This window comes from Heterocephalus glaber, unplaced genomic scaffold (assembly GCF_053883595.1).
Source record: "Heterocephalus glaber isolate CG9 unplaced genomic scaffold, H.glaber_assembly_v1.0 deba00000122, whole genome shotgun sequence".
In the NCBI taxonomy this organism is placed as follows: Eukaryota; Metazoa; Chordata; class Mammalia; order Rodentia; family Bathyergidae; genus Heterocephalus; species Heterocephalus glaber.
The window spans coordinates 11,853,418-11,866,489 of NW_028258138.1; the positions used below are offsets into that span (position 1 = coordinate 11,853,418).

The 13,072-nt window shown below is 47.0% G+C and overlaps 1 protein-coding gene across 4 annotated transcripts in view; it reads left to right on the plus strand.

The window, feature by feature from the left end:
- The window catches only part of Tiam1 (TIAM Rac1 associated GEF 1), a 384,121-nt gene that overhangs the window by 50,902 nt on the left and 320,147 nt on the right, over positions 1–13,072 (plus strand). The window contains exon 2 of one of the 4 annotated variants that reach the window (XM_004842271.3): positions 9,709–9,837. The exons of the other annotated variants lie outside the window; for them this stretch is intronic. The gene's annotated coding sequence lies outside the window, so the exon portion shown is untranslated. The remainder of the gene's footprint in view (positions 1–9,708; positions 9,838–13,072) is intronic. 4 annotated transcript variants of the gene reach the window in all.

Below are 13,072 nucleotides of genomic sequence, written 5' to 3' on the forward strand. Positions count from 1 at the left end.
CTTCCAGGTGTGGCAGTCAGGTGGAGGACAGATGTAGTGGTGTGACAGTGATTAAATTTTAGAACGAACAATATCTGCTTGGGGACAGGACTGTGGGCAATCGTGTGTTGTAAGTAAATCACATAATTTATTTTGTGAGAAAATTCTACCCAATTCAGGCTGAAGCTTGATAGAACATGCCTTTCCAAGCCCTCAGCTTTTCTTGTCTGGAATGAGCCCTCTCTAAACCGCACTCCAAGCCCAGTGGCCCATGGGGGTCACAGCTGGGCAGTGCCCTGTGGGGAGGTTTAAATCCCATTTCTTATGTTTCTTTGATCTAAACTGCTCCAGCCTGTGTGCTGTGCACTATTCCTTTCCTCTAACCTTTTTTCAAAGTAATTTTATTTTGTTTATTTATACTTTGAATGGGCAATATAGTCACATGACTCAACTGAAAATATACAAAAGTTTGTAAAGTCTTTGTTCCTCCCCTCCCTTTCTTCCAATTACCCTGTTCCCCTGTGGGAAGGCAACTCATGTTGCTAGTTTCTTGTGTGTCATTACAGATACATTATTTACAAATAACTCTGTATCTATGTTCACATGTATCTCCCCCGCCCTTTCCCCTCCTCTTGGTATACAAATGGCAACATTCCAACTATCTCATTATCTTTTTTTTTTACCTAGAATACTTTGAAGATCATATCAATATATAGTTTCTTCACTCTTGTAATTGCTTATAGACTAAGACACATACCCTCTATCCACATCCCCTGGTTTGCATTTTGTGCAATTTGCTGTATGTACAGTTCTCTTGTGTATATAAATACACACCCACACACATTTGCAATGAACACTTTCATCCGCACACCCGCATCTTTTCCGACCTATTTAGGAGTCCATTGGAGACATTATATCCCTTTGCTATTCAGTGTGTCATCTTAAGAACAAGGTGTCCTTACACTTCCATGCACGTCAGTGACACTTTTTTCCAAGCCTTATTTTATGTTTTATGTGGGTATGCATTTTTGTTAATTTTTAGGACTCACCTCAGTGACTTTTCCCTTAGGAGCAGAGGGGGAAGCAGGTTAGTCTGTTCCTATCAAAGTGGAAAGTCATTCCTTCTTGGACCTGCAGCCCTTTGCCACCCACTTCTGTCCTGTCCTCCTTCTTGCACTGGGGGAATCAGGGGCAGGGTTTTCCTCCATCCTAGGTGTCTTATCCCTTTGCTTCATCCAGATCCATCACTTGTGGAGGAAGCGGGAGGCAGGGGAGCCAGCATTGACAGGCCTGACGTTTGTTCAGCACTCACAGCGGCTGCAGAGACGAGTTACATATAATTCCTGCCCACAAGGAGCTTAATTCAGCATAGGAAATACTGGTGGCACTGCCTACGCCATGCCAGTGGTGTGGCAGCTCTGGGCATGTGCCACACTTCTGCCCTGAGTTTGCAGGAGCCTTTGGCTTCGCTGATTCCCAATCACTGCCCTCTCGGTTGCAGGATTCGTTTGTCCCAAGCCCCTCTGCTGTGTCACTGGCAAGCCAGACCTCTCCTAACCCTTCGCGGTGTATTGCACCACGGCAGGGGCCTCAGCCTGGCATCAGACCTGTCAGGCGCCGCTGTCTGTCTGTCTATCTCTCTGGGTGCAGCTGCATTCCACCCAGCTGCTTGCTATGCGTGCGTGCACTCTTTTCAGGATTATTGAAGTTTTTCTCTTCTTTACCTTTTCGGAAGCTGCTGCTCCCCTCTGAAAAATGCCAGTTTACCTGGCTTCTTCCATCTTCAAGTTCGTTTCCAAAGCCCCCTCTCTCGCATAGCCTCTCCTGAAACACAGTTTAAGCAGATCTTGTCCTCACTTAAAGCCCTCTCATTTCATATTTGTTTGATCATTGATTGTCTGTATCCCTTATGTTGTATGTGAGCCCATTTAACCATCTCCTGTCCCTCCCTCCTTAGATTGTACAATCTTAGAAGGTTGAGTTTATCCTCTTTCCTACCTTCCCCCATTTTCTGTGTTTCAGAAAGAGTTCAGTGGAGGCCGCTTGTTTGTATTTGTGGTACGGTAGAAACTGCACCATTCCTGGCATGTAGTTGGTGCTTAGATGTGTGCAAGATTAAGTTCATAAAGGCAAGAAGGCCACCGGGTTCTTTTAGTGTGTCTTAAGGGTTAAGTACTGGCCATGGTGTGGGAATTCATGTGCAACTCGATTTTAGCCAAAAGGCTGAGAAGTGACCAACTTGAACAACTTCATTTAAAAAAATGCGTATTTTGGCTGGATGTTGTGGTGCATACCTGTAGTCCCAGGGCTCTGGGAGGTTAACGCAGGAGGAACACAAGTTTAAGCCCAGTCTGGGCAACTTGGTGAGACACTATCTTAAAAAAAGGGCGGGCCGAGAATATAGCTCAGTACCTTGGGTTCAATCCCCAGTACCACAAAAACAACCAACCAAACAAAAAACCCCCCAAAAAACAAAGACAAAGAAAACCATATTTCAACTGCCAACTAAATTTCATTTCATTTAAAAGGTAGCTTTAGGGCTGGGAATTTAGCTCAGTGGTTCTGCTGCCTGCCTTGCAAGCACAAGGTCTTGAGTTTGATCCCCGGTACCAAAAAATAAAAATAAAAATAAAAATAAATTGGTAGCTTTATTAAAACACACCTTGAGGATCTTTATTTGTCAAAATTCCTTCTGTTCTCTCCACTGGGTGCACATGTACTTTTTGGAGGGAATCAGCACATATTACAGTGTGTTAGGGAAGTTTTAAAATGTAATATTTGCATGTGTATGCGTGTAAGTGTATGTGTAAAGGGAATTATTTTCAACACTTATGAAGTCAGTGTTTGAAAACTAAACTTGCAGCCGCACAGCAGAGCAATTTTCCAGTCAGATGGTGTTATCATTTGTTTTTGTCAGTTTTCTGAGAGTGGAGAGTCCTACGTGAAACTTCTATCTGTGACAAGATGATTTGTGTACCGACTGTTATCTGCTCCTCATGTTCTCCACCAACCTCCATTTCTTGAAAAAACTGCTTTGGAGGCTTTTCTTCTCAAAGCCTTATAGCTCTGTCAGTCAGTTTTTAAAGTCTGAATCTGGGGATCACTTAGCAGGTGGCAGGCTATGAGAGAGTTTTAGAATCTTGGCTTTCACCACTCTTTTCATGTGGCCCCCAAATGTCTTTGACTGCTTGAGTACCCTAAAAGGATACCGATGGCTTAGGCTGCTGGTAGGGTGAGTTCCTGTCAGCCAGTGGAGGAAGAAGTGCTGTCACCTGTTCCCTTCCTGTCTTGCTGGTGATCTGGCCCAGAGCATCTGACGCATTCTCTTTCAGCTTTAAGGTGCCTGTAAGATCCTGGACTGTTAATAGTGAGGGTTGGTGAAGGGCTCTCCTAGTTATGGTGATTTTGGTTGCTGGAAACAAAAGACCCAACTAAGCACACTTTAAACACTGTGGGGTTTAGTATCGCAAAGGATCAGTCCATGGTCAATTAAACAATTAGAGATGGCAGCAGATCCATGAGTTCTTTACATTTTTCTGCTGCACTCTGCCCAGTGAGTGACAAGCTTTGTAGCTTCCCAAAACACAACAAGCATTTTCTTCAATTTGCCTCCCGCTGTCTGCGGAGAAAGTCCTTCCTTTCTTTTGAACTTACTTTCTTTTTTTTTTTTTTGGTACCGGGGATCGAACTCGGGTCCTTGCACTTGCGCAGCAGGCGGCAAAACCACTGAGCTAAATCCCCGGCCCTGGACTTCCTTTCTTGATCCACTGGTTTCAGCCGGGTTACATGGCCAGATCTAACCCGTCACAGGAAGGGGGCAGTGGGGTGCGCTCATCGGTTTATATGGGGACCGGCTGAGGCTGTCGGTAGAGGCTGGTCTCCTCTTGAGCCTGAGAATGTGAGCTGGGGCAATCTCTGCCTTGTGGATAAGGAGAAAGGTGTCCAGGGCTGGACAACTAGGGATTTATTAAGTTTTTTTTAAGTATAGGTCTAGGCTGGCTGAGGGCCTTAAAAAAATCATTTTATTCCTCGCCCTACCTAATGGTGACTTTTAGGTGTTTTGAATCTGTGCATTTTGGGGTATGACATCTTGAATTTTAGAGATTCTTTCTGAAATTTTGGGATATTTGTAAGAATTTTTTTTTATGACGATGAACTCACTCATTTTCCAGGAGGTGGAGTTAAAGCAGGGCCTCTCCATGACCCCGAATCATGGTCATTGGGATTCAACCCGTTTCTCTTATGAACCACAAAAGTGCTAACAGAAAAGACTCACTGCAGTGCAGGACCTCTACCCCGGGCTGGTTGTGTCGGTGGGAGTTGACTCCTCGCAGACAATGTGGACTACTGCAATACACATTTTTGGGGAAAAAACTGGAAAAGCAGACTTTGCAGGGAACTCCAGAATTCTTTTCTCTTTTTTCGTAAAACAAACTTTCACATTAGGCCCAGGATAAAAAATTCTTCTTTTTCCCACTCATTCCTACCAGCTAATAAAACTGATGGAAGAAAATGTTTGCAATCTGGAAACCTTACTGTTTTGGACGCTGCCTTCGAGCACTGAGAGCCTGGGAATCCACTCCAGGCGAGGCTGGGTCTGTGACCTTGCGTCTCCAGGCTCTGTCCCTTCTGCTCCAGTCTCGCTGCTGTAGGTGCTGTAGGTGAGGAGCTGATGGGAGGGCTCAGCTCGGAGCATCGTCTTCGCTCCTTTTCAGATGGCCTGTGAGCTCTTGGGTGACTCCTCACAGCTGGTGGTCACCAAGGCTGGGAAGCCCCGGGACCAGGACGTTCCCCTCATCTGCCAAGGAGAGTCTATGCCTCTTTCCTCAGCACGGTTCTTACTCTTAGCTTACAGTTGCCTGGTGTTGATGACATCTGAGATGTGTGCTTGGTGGGCGTTTTTGCTATCTTGATTTTTCAAAGGGATATGCAATACATTTTCTCTGGAGAGAATGAAGAAGACACAGAAAGGAGCAGAGGTGGTCACAAAAGTTACCCATGGTCTCAGCACTTACACACAGCTGCTGTTAGCATGTTGATTTGTCTTTTTCATCACATATAGCCTATGTCGTTTCTTCTCTCTCCTTCCCTTTCTCCCCCCTTGTTTTCCTCCCTTTTTCTTTTTTTCTTGTCAGTACATAATGAGGATCACACAGAATGCAGATATAATTTGTATTTTCCTTTCAGTGAATACTCTTGGGGTCAGACTTCTCAGATTCAAATCCCAACTCCATTTCTAAGACATAATATGATTTTTTAAACATTTTAAGATATTTTGTTATAGCACAGCAGCCCAAACTAAGGCAGGTCATTTTTATGTTTCTTCACAAAGATGTGTGTGTGTTTGTGTGTGTGTGTGTGTGTGTGTGTGTGTGTGAGATTGTGTGTCTGGGGATTGAACCCAGGGGTGTTCTATATCCCCAGCTCTTTTTAGAAAATTTATTTTTTGGCTTTTTGGGGATAGGATCTTGTTATGTAGTTCATGCTGGCCTTGAATTCACTATGTAGCCTAGGTTAGCCTCAAACTCGCAGAGATTCTCCTGTCTCAGCCTCCTGAGTGCTGGGATTACAGGTGTGTGGTACTGTGCTTGGCCTTTTCTTTTTTTGTTTTTAATTTTGAAACAGGGTCTTGCTAAGTTTCCCAGGCTAACCTGAACTTGTGAGCCTCCCGCTTCAGCCTCCTGAGTAGCTGATACAGGCATAGGCCACCACTTCCAGTTAGTATGTCATCTTTATGCGCCTCGGCTTTCCAATCTGCGAAATGGGCATGAGGATAGTTGTGAGGAGTAATTGTAAAGATCTCTGACAGTTGGTCCCTCACATCTGTGAGTTCCACATCCTTAGATTCACTAAAGCCAACCTTGAATTGCAAATATTTAAAAAACCCCACAAACTCCCATCTATACTGCATCTGTACTGAAAATGTAGACATTTTTCTTTTTATGATTCCCTAAACAATGCAGTATAATGATTTATACATTGTTTACATTGTGTTAGGCATTACAAGCAATCTAGGGATGATTTTCCATGTCTGTGAGGTTGTGTGTAGGTTTCATGCAGACGCCGTGTATTTCACGTGCAACTTGAGCATCTGTGGATTGTGGTTTTGTGGGCGTCCTGGAACCCATCCCCACTGAGACCAGGCAGTGACCCAGCGGCTGGCCAGTGTTAACATTTCCTGCCAGACACTTCTGAATCCCAGGGACCAACTGTGACCCGCCCTGTCTGCTCCATGAAGTGGGGCTGGAACTCTTATTTCTGGCAGAGGGAAACAGGATGTTCTAAGTAGCTTAGTCTGGGATTTGTCAGCCTTGGCAGTGTGGCCCTTTGGGCTGCATGACTCCGTGTGAGGGTTGTGTTGTGCATTGCGTGGCGGGGCCCACTGGCTACCAGTGGCTCCCCTAAAATGTTTCCAGACATCACCAAATGTGGGGGAGCACAATCCGCCTGCATTTTGAGGGTGTCTTAGTCGCTTTCCTTGTCGTTGGGACAAAATATCTGACACCTGCAACTTAAAGGAGGAGAGGTTTATTTTGGCTCACAGTGTGTAGAGGTTCCAGTCACAGTCGCTGGTCCAAGGCAGTAGGGCATGGTGGGAAGGTTCTGACAGAGGACAAGGTGTTCATGGGTTGGCAACCAGGAAGCAGAGTGTGAAGGGAGGAGCGGGGAGGGAGATGCACTCTTCCAAGCCACAGCCCTAGTGATTCTTTCTTCTGTCCAGGCCCCACCTCCTAACAGCAAGTCAGCTGTAAGCCCCCTAATCCAATCACTTTCCAAAAGCCCTGCCTCAGGGCTCTTAAGCCATAAGAAAACCCCTGTACTGGATCTCTCAACTTTATCAACTGGGGCTGTCTGTACATGGCCCTGCTGAACGAGACTGGGGCTGACCAGGTTGGGGGCACCGTGCAGGACAGGCAGAACTCTGTCTGCCTTTGCCAGTCTCTGTGTGTCTGACACGTTTTGCTTGAAGCCTCCGGGCTGCAGCATCCATGTATCCTAGAGTCCAGGGACTGACTCGTCTGTGACCATGATGCTGTGTCTACTGTGGTTTGAATGTTCCCTCCAAACATCATGGTGGGATGCAGCCACCATTATGATATTAAGAGGTGGCAACTTACAGAGGGTAGAGCCTCTGTGGCTGGATTCAGGCAGGGCGGGTTATTATAGAGGGACCTCAGTTCCTTGGTGGGGAGCTTGGTTAAGGGGCCACACAGCAGGAAGATCTTGGCATCACCTCTATGGCACCCATGGGACTCCCATAAGCTCTGAGGCTGTGGGTGAAGAGCTCCTTCCCCTAGGTTTCCCAGTTAAAGACCCCTGGGTTTTCGAGGGCCTTGGGCTTCCCATCAGGGAGGCAGCCCGGTGTGGTCCCTTTTCATCAGGGGAGAGGGAGCAGGAAGCCCTTCCCTAGCCTGAAGCTGAGCTCACTGAGGTAGCTCACTGGGCCTTGGCCACTGAGGAATGGTCAGATGTAACAGCGATGAGTAAAGAACATAGCCGAGCCCAGAGCAGCACTCAGGACCAGGATATTAGCCCAGTGTCATGAAGTGCTTAATAAATCTTGCTGCACAAGGAGGTTCAGTCACCCATTGCTCCCTTGGCTCCTCTTGTTCTGCCCTCCAGGAATGGCCCAGGACAGCGGGACAGTCACTTCTGTTCTTGGTACCGAATGCTACCTTTGGACCAAGAGGCACGGCTGGCTGGGGTGGTGGCAGGCGTCTCTGAGGCCACTGAGCAGCTGTCAGGGTGTGAAGGTTTCCATTCTTTTCCAGAATGATCCAGACCAGGAAGTGCCTGGTATTGCAGTGCTGGGTGCCTGAGGTTCCCTGTCCTCCCAAAGGGACACCAGGTCGACCATGCCCCATGGTGCCTCTCCCCACACGGTTCGCACTTGATGGTGGGCGAGAGTTATTTTGAATCATGAATCATTAGCTGGTGCAGGACTGGAATGAGCTGTTGATTTCTGCTCACTGACATGCAGCTCACTCTTGAACCCATTGAAAACAGACTGTGTGCATGAAGATGGTCCCTGGGAATCAGGGCATCTGAGAATCAGGCTCCAGTAATTTCTCTGAGATCAGGTGGCAATGTAGAGCTAAGAGAACGGGCTCTGGAGCTGGGCTATGACCTTGCATGGGGGCACTTATCCTTTTTGTGCCCCAGTTTTCCCATCTGCAAAGTGGGGAAAATAGTCACACTTAGCCCTCAGCATGTTCTGAGGATTGAATGTGTTGATATGTGTGATGCTTAGACCAGATACTGGCCCAGGGGTAGCACTCAGTGGCTGCCAGTGCTGTTGCCAGTGGAATTGCTGGCAAGGTGCCACCATGCTGGGAATTGCTGCAGCTCCTTGGGGCACAAGCTGTCTGAGCCTCTGCCTCTGGGGATGTGAGTGCTTTATTGAGGTTCCTGATGCAATGGTGGGTACTAAGATTCAGCTAAGTGAATACAGTCACTTGAAGTTTGAGAGTCAGCATCTAAATCTTCACATGTAATCCCAGAGTTAGCTTTTGCCTCCTTTCTGCCTCCATCTCCAGGCAACAGTGACATAAAATGTCCCATTTCTCTGCCTTGTGATCACTAAATGAATTTTATAGGCTCCTAGAAGTTGATTTTCTGTTGCTGTAGCAGAATACCCGAGACCAGGTGATTTAGAAAGAATAGAGATTTTTTTGATTTATAGCTTTGGAGCTGGGAAGTCCAAGAAAATGGCCTCAGCATCTGCTCAGCATCTGGTGAGGGCCTTGTTGCTGAGTCATAACATGGTGGGGACATCACATGGTGAGACAGAGCCAGCATCTAATTTGGATCTCTCTTTTTATAATGCCAGTAATTCTGTCTTGGGGTTTCGGGCTTTCTGACCCCTCTAATCCTAATTATTCCCAAAGCCCCACCTCCATATACCATCAACATAGGAATTTATGGACTAAATTTCAAGTACATGAACTTTTGAGGAACAAGTTCAAACTGTAGCAACACAGTCAGTTAACATATGTCTACCCAACAGTGTAACCTCTTTGTATCTGAATCACTGAGTGTTTTCTTTTCTAAGAGATGTGAAGGGGAGGATGGCCCTGTGTTAGTCAGTGTTCTGTTGCTGTGACAAAAATATCTGAGATAATCAACTTAGAGGGAGGAAAAGTTGATTTTGGCTCACAGTTTCAGGGGTTTTAGTCCATGGTTATTTGGACTCATTGCTTTGGGCCTGTGATGAGGCACAACATCATGGTGGGAGTATGTGGTGGAGGACATTGTTCACTTCCTAGCAGCCAGGAAGCAAAAGAGGGGGAGAGAGGAGGAGGTTGGGATCTCACAATCCCCTTCAGCGCCCCCCCCCCAATGACCTAAGGGTCTTCCATTAGGCCCCATCTCTCTCTTGAAAGTTCTACCACTTTCCAGTAGCATCACAGGTTGGTGACAGGTTGATGGCCACAGGTTGGTGACCAAGTCTTCACCACATGGCCTTTGGGAGCCACTGTCAATCCTAAAGTATAGCAACTTATATCTGAAAAACACCTGGCCTCCATTTGCGGGACCAGCTGGAAAGTGCATGAGCTATGGAGTGGGGAGCGGTTCAGCTTCTGTGAAGGCAGCTTGCTGCTCCGCGTTTGCTCTTATGTCTCTGCTCCTCTGTGAATATATTATCCCCAAATTGGTGCCCGTCTCCAGGGCAGATCTGTAGTGTGCACCACCCACTTCCTCACCTGTGGTCTCTTTTCCACCTTGCAGAGCGCATTTCCTGGAGGTTCTGCTTCTCAGCCACAGATGGAAAAGATGGAATATCTCTTCCTAGCTCCTAACCTAGCTGTCTCAGTCCATTCAGGCCACTGTAATAAAGTACCAGAAACCAGGTTGCTAGTAAGTAACAGAAATTTATTTTTCACCATTCTGGAGACTGACAAGTCCAAGGGCAAGGTGCTGCCATATGGTACCTGGCCAGAACTTGTTTCCTGGTTTGCAGTAGATGGTGACTTTCCTTTGGGTCCTCACAAGGTAGAAGGGGCAAGCTAGGTCTCTCAGAGCCCTTATGACTCAATCACCTCTGCTGTGGTTTGGGCATTGTCTGAGTTTTCCCCAAGGCCTCATGCACTGTAGTTAACTCCTAAAGTCACGTTAATGGTAGTGAGAGGGTGGAAACTTAATATGCTTGTGGTGTTTGGAGGTGGTGATTGGGAAGTAATTAGGATAAGATGGGGTGGAGGCCCTAGGCTTGAGTCCTGGTGGCTTTATAAACAGATGATAAGACACACATAGATATGTGTGTTGCCTGTCTCTTGTCATGTGATTCTATGCACTGTCTCGGAATTTTGCCAGCTGGAAAAGCCATTGCCAGATGAGGCCTATAGAGCTTGCATTTCCAGAACTGTGGGCTTTTGTCTTTATAAATTAGCCAGCCTCGTGTAGTTTGTTACAGTAATAAAAAGCTGATTAATAAAGCATATCAAAGGTTCCATTCTTAATACTAACCCCTTGGGGTTTAGGATTTCAAGACATAAACTTTGGGCAGTCACCAACATTTAGACTGTAGTGCTGGCCATAATGGATGTCCTTAGATGAAAAGATGGCCATGCTGGGACCTGCGTCCTGGATATCCTGTAGGTTCCTCTTCCTTGGTGAGCAAAAATCCGAGATTTTAGGACACTGTGCTGTGGACTTTGGGGCTGATTTCATAGGTGGATCTTGAGTCAGTTTACCCAGCTAGAAAGTGGTGGGGAGAAGACTTGAAATGGCTTGTATTCTCTTTCAGCCATTCTCAACTTCTTTCATGTGGTTTCTCCCCCTGGTTTCACGCTGGTTAATAAGAGCTATTATTTTACTGAAGTCCCTGCCTGGGATGCGAGCTGGGCTTGGGGGCCACCCACAGTGCCAGCTCTCTGGTGTTCGTGCGGCCACAGGCATGGACCTATTGTGTTTGGCAGGGACCTGTGCACTGGCCCATATGACACCTCTGTGTGGAGTGCGGTGGGGGACACGGAGAGTGACAGGCATTTGGGGCACAGTGTTTTTAGGGGGCCTCATCCTGTTCAGGATGATGTAAGAGAATAGGCCATAGACTGGGTGGCTGATAGACAGCACACTGCTGGGGTCCTGGAAGTACAAGATCAGAGTGCACAGATCTGTGTCTGGTGAGGGCTGCTTCCTGGTCCACAGACAGCCCACATTCACTGTGTCCTCACGTGGTCCAAGGGCAAGGATGTTCTTTGGGATCGCTCTCATAAGGGCTCTGACCCCATATGTAAGGGCTCCTCTTTAGGACCTAATCACCTCCCAAAGGACTCACCTCCTAATACTGCCAACTTATGGGGGAGGATTCAGCATGTAAATTTTGTGGGAACATAAACACTCAGTCTATAGCCGTGAGTATTCCTTTTTCAGCATTGAGCAGGTCTATAAAAGCCTCGTTCTGGTTCTTTTTCCAAGGATGCTGTGGATCCATTTGGGAGTTCAGATGCCAGACTCTGTTTCCCCACTAGATAGCGACAGGATTTTGTCTCTGGTCCTACACGCAGATTTGTCAGCCTGCTGCTTGCCTGGGTGTACAGCCTCCTATCATGAAGTGCCAATTGCAATGTTGGCGAGGTTTACAGCCATCTCTCCTTGCTCCTTGTTTCTGCTTTTGCAATTCTCTTGAGAGCTCGCAGGGGCCCCATTGCTACTGTCCTGGGTATAACAGTGCCTCTCTGCCCCCTGGGATCCTCTGGTTGTCCCAAAATGAATGGGAGAGATTGTCAGTAGCAGCAGCTGTTTCTACTCTTAGAAATCCACATAGCAAGAAATGAGTCTCACCATGTTGAAACTGTGACATGTGTTTGAAAATAAAGTTTTAATTAGAAGGAGCATTTCTCAGCCTCAACCTGGTGCTGGCTGTCTTAACATCAAGACTAAAATAAATTGGCTCTGACTTCTTGGCACAAGACCCATTCTGCCTTTTACACACTGAATCTTGTGGAGCGTGGGGTGCAGTTTGTGTGTGTGTGGTTTCAAGACCTCAGACTTCGTAGAACAAAGGAGAAGGGAGAGAGTTTGATCTCAGGGTGGTGGGGATTCCCGCACCATTTGCTTTGGGACCTGCTGGTTTCAGCTCCTTAGATTCACTTGTGTTTTTAATATGCCTCTTTCTAAACACATATCTGTGGGCCTATGGTGGTAAGGCACAGTGTGGTGTGATGCAGAGCCATGACCTTTAGAGCTATGCATACCTGGGTTCATGTTCTGTGTCATTTACCAGCTGCATGGCCCTGGGCAGGTCTCTTGGTGTCTGAATTTTTGTGCCTTCCCCTATAAAGTAAGTACAGTGCCTTCATTATCACGTCGACAATGGTGATTACAGATGACACATGCACCATGGCTGGCCTAGGCGCTGCTCCATAGATGCTGCTCGTTGTTGTTATTATAATTGAATGGTTGGTGTGGTCCTTGAGTTGCCCCGGGTCATGGCCAAGTTCTCCCACAATGTTTTCAGCTTTGAGTGGCCTTGGTTGGGGATGCTTCTGGTTTGCTTGAGGACTGCCAAGCCTACAGTTTCCTTCACCAGATGCACATGGGTGGCAGGTGGGTGTGTCCCTGGTGTCAGCTTGTGTGTTGTGTCACCCTTCTGTTGTCACTTACGGCTCCCACTCTGCACTCTCTCCTCCCACCTCCCACCAGAAGCTGGCACCACACAGAAACAAAACAAATAGGCAGGGCCTCTGGGGATGAAAATATGAGCTTTCTGTTGATGTCCTCAGGCCATACTCATTACCAGGTGACCAGAAGGTCAGATCTCAGGGTTTGTGTGCAGGGCAGAACATCTCAAACTCTCTGTGATAAGAAATAGAATTTGAGTCTTTGACCTTGTTCATAGCACACAGTTGGCAACACCTTTAGGATCCAAAGTTATAAAAAGTCTTTCTTTTACAATCTAATGAGATGATTGGCTCTGGGGGCCCCTAGGTAGCTTTGGGATGGGGGCTGTTCACCCCAAAGACTCAAACCATGTGATTCGAGGTTGAAACTTCCAGCTCCATCTTCCCTCTGGTAGAGGTGAGAGAGGCTGAAAATAGAGCTAACTCCCATGGCCAGTGACTTACTCACAAGGGGCCTCTGTAAGGGT